Source organism: Fukomys damarensis, unplaced genomic scaffold, assembly GCF_012274545.1.
Source record: "Fukomys damarensis isolate Sample0158 unplaced genomic scaffold, DMR_v1.0_HiC HiC_scaffold_22, whole genome shotgun sequence".
In the NCBI taxonomy this organism is placed as follows: domain Eukaryota; kingdom Metazoa; phylum Chordata; class Mammalia; order Rodentia; family Bathyergidae; genus Fukomys; species Fukomys damarensis.
The window spans coordinates 13839014-13842916 of record NW_022900934.1 but is presented as its reverse complement, the minus strand read 5'-3'; positions in this window follow the sequence as shown (position 1 = coordinate 13842916).

The following is a 3903-nucleotide window of genomic DNA, read 5'->3' as shown; positions in this document are numbered from 1 at the left end:
GTGAGCAGGGAGGCCAGCAGAACCCAGAAGTCAGAAGAGAATCTTGAGGCCAGTGGGGCCCACAGCAGAGTCCCCTTGGAGGGAGAGACTGGCTGAGGCAGAGGGATCCCCCTGTCAGGTGACTGAATGAGTTCATTCCTCTCTGGGCCTCAGTTTCCCCTGCTGTAAAATGGGGTTTGGATTAAGAAGTCTCTGGAACTGATAATATGTGAAGCTGGAATTCAATGATACATTGAGTGATTCCAATGAGGGGTGGGGGGTTGGGTTAGGGTGAACAGAGAAGGGAGCCGTGTAACCCTGGGGCTGGGTCCTCCCTGTGCTGGGCTCCCTGGCTCTTCTGGCTCCAGTTTGCAGTGGACTAGTCCTGGTGGGCATATGCGAGGGAGATGGATGAGCTGGGCTGAGGAGAAAAGGAGCTGAAGGAGGGGGTACTGCCTCCCTAAAGGTTGGGCCCCACCTGGTTAGGACAGGTTTAGACCTGCAATCTGCAGGTAGACATGCTGACCGCCAGGGGGAGCCAGGCCCAGCTCAGGCTGGAGGCAGCATGGAGCTGCTGCTTCGCCATCAGGCCTGGAGCCTGGGCTGGGCTGAGCTGGGGCTGCCAGGCTCCGTGGCTCCTGAGTTTCTGGTCTCTGTGCCCTTGCCCCGGAGATGCTCCAGGTTGGCCCACTGGGGGAAGCTGGAGGCAGGTGGCCTGGCTCCCCTGCTCTCCTCACCCGGCTGCTCACCTCCTGTCTGGGCTGACAGTGGCGAGAGCTCTCCTGATTACACAGCTGGCTGCCCCGGCCACTGTGCCCGTTCCCCGACACGTGCAGCCAGGGGCTGCCAGGAATTTGGTGTGGCTGCTTCCAAGCACCCATGGGCTCCAGCCCAGGGTTCTGCCCTGGCCGTCAGGGCCCCTCCCTGGCCCTGTAGAGGTGCCAAGGTAGGGGCTGGAGCTCCGCCAATGAGGAGGAGCAAGCACAATGTGGGCAGCCCAAATTGTGGCTTGCAGGGCACAGGTGGGGGGTCCCGCCTTGCCTTGTCCCCTCATCCCTGATGCTATGGCTCCCACTGTCCCCGCCAACTGGTCACCCAACTTCAGCCCCCATTTCGGAGTGTGCTAGCTCTTACTGCTACCTGTTCTTCCCTGCACCTCTGTCTCTTGGTCTCTCCTGACAGGGCTCTGAGTGGGGCTGGGCCAGGGAGGGAAGCAGAGATGAGGGAAGGGGTAGCAGAAGGGAGGCTGTGAGGCAATTCAATTTCCACAGTTGGTCCTGGCAATTCAGGCTGTGTCGTGATAAGAAAGCCATTTCTGAGATGGGCTTCTAATCCACACCCCCACCTTTTGCATCTGGAGGCTGCCTCCTCCCCCATCACAGAAGGGGCTGCGGCTCCAGGCAGCCATGCTGGGGAACGTGAGTGTGGCAGGGGGAGAGGCAAACCCAGGAGGGGTGGTGTTCTGTGCTGAGTCATCCCTGGGGCCACTCCAGAGCTCAGTCGCGCAGGCACAGTGGAGGTAGAATTTGAGCCGCGTCCTGACCCTTGAGATGAGGAACGATCGCTCCCATTTTGCAGATGGGGCAAGTGAGGCTCAAAGAGGCCCCGTGATTTGCTCAGGTCACACAACAAGCACACAGAGAGAGAGGCACACGGTGAAGCGTGCAGGGCTGTAGTGCAAGGAAGTCAAAATACGAGTGGCAGCCGGAGCCGCTGGGGTGGGAGAAGCAAGGAGGGAGACAGGCCGTGAGATGGGCAGGGACTGGGGAGGTACAGGCAGAGCAGGCTTTCTGGAAGCCTCCTTTCCCAGGCAGGGTGAACCTCCCGAACCAGGAACCTTCCCATCCGGTGGGGTCACCCTCAGCCAGCCAGGTGGATGGGGAGAAAGGGCGGATTCTCCATCTTCAGCCACCAGCAGCCCCAAGGAATCTGCCATGAGCGAAGCCTCAGAGTAGTTCAAGAGCCCCAGGGTGGCCTCAGGTTTTCCTGCTGGCTCGGCAGCCGGCCTGTCGGGTGGGGTAGAGACCTGGGAGAAAAGAGTGTGAGACACTGGACCGCATGTCCCAGTGGGCACAAGCCACAGTTGCGGAGGTGGGGAGGCAGCTGAGCTAGCCACAGAAACCCAGGGTCTCTCCATGAGATCCCAATCCAGGTCCTGCCTTTCCTGGGCAACTCGGGCCTCCTGAAAACTCCTTTCCTGCCTTCTCCTTCCCAGCCCCTGGAAGCCTCTTTAGGCTGGCATGGGGCGGAGGGCTGAGGTGGCCCCTTCTTGCTGCCTCACCCACTGGCAGCAGAGGGACAGGGACCTGGACTGGGGGGACTTTCTTGCTGGGTCCCCAGTGACCCATGGGAACAGAGGCGGAGGGAGGGCAGCTGGCTGGACTCTGCCTCCTACTCGCTCCCCAGGCCAGCCCCCGGGGTGGCACAGGAGGAGGTGTGGCGGTGCACATGAGGCTGTGCAGGCCCTGCTTTCTATTTGTTCCCTGCAAGGAAAGATCCTTCACCCTGTTTGTCTCCTTCACCCCGCCCCGATTGCTGACTCCAGATCAGCTGGGGGAGCCATGGCAGGGCTACAAAGCTGAGTGGACCCTTTATCAGCTTCCCACTGCCCGCTATGGCCCAGCTTGGGGGTCTGGGCCTCCCAGCTGTGGGAGGCGCCTCAGAACAGCTGGTGGCTGCACAGGGCAGTGGGTGATGGCGAGTGGAGACTTGGTTAGCGGGTAAGCTAATCTCATTTGGTTGCTGCTGTCTTACAACCAGGGCTGCATGCTAAGTGGCCAGAGGCAGCAGAGGCTGTGGACAGGTCCCAGGAGGGCCCAGGCCTGTGTGCCCCAGGAGAACCACAGGCCAGCCCTGGCTTTGGAGGAGCCACACTGGGCAGTGCCGGGGTCCTGATGGCTGGGTGCATCCTGAGAGGTTGATATTCCTCCCCGGGGGGCACCTGCCGGGACATGGGGCACCAGGGTGCTCCAGCTCCTTGCCTGTCTCTGACCGGTCCCATCCAGCTCTCTTCCTGTGGGGTCCACGGTGGGGCTGGGCCTTGGAGGAGATGGCTGAGCACATGCCCCAGGCGGAAGACATCGGGAGAGTAAGCTGCATCCTGTTTGCCAGCAGAATTGCAATTGCAGGAGGGAGTGGCTTGGCCATAGCCAGGGTGGTAAGAGAAGGAGCTGGTGGGGGGCCTGGCCTGGAGCCCCGCTCCACTCTGCCACCAGCTTCTCTGAGCCAGCAGAGGCCTGTGGGAGGGAAGGAGGGCTGAGCAGGACCTGCAGCATGAACACTGAATGAGGCAGGGACTCCTGTGAAATGGCCTGTGAAACATCTCTAGCAAAGGGACAGTAGGAGACCCAGGCTGGGAGCCAGCACCGGGGCCTCCTGACTGCAGCCCACAGCCTGGCTGCACCACCTTCCTGGAGTCACACAGGTAACCTTTGCCTTTGAGGCGTCTGTGGCTCAAACCTGGGGCTGTGTCATGGGGAGAGTTCAAGCCAGAGCCTTTGAGGGATTCAGCTGGCCACATGTGTCATCCGGGTCCCTTTATGGTTGCTGGGTCCCTGCAGCAACACCTTACAAATTCCTAAGCTCAGATCTTGCTGACAAACACAATCTGTACTCCTCCAAGGGAAATTAGAGGCCAAGCACTGAACTACCCCATGACTCAGTCTCCCCATCTGCACCCAAGTGTCTGGCCCAGTGTCCAAGGCACAGGAAGTTGTATTTTCATTTTACACAATCACAGGACAGGGCTAGGTATCCAGAAGGTTCCCCCGAATGCTCAAAGCACCACAATGCTCACACATTAAAATCCACTAGGCCTTGAGCAAACCACTCTGACCTCACCGCTGTGTGGCTATGGGCAACTACTTTAACCTCTTCGAATTTCAGATTCTCCATTTATTATTATTATTATTTATTATTATTATT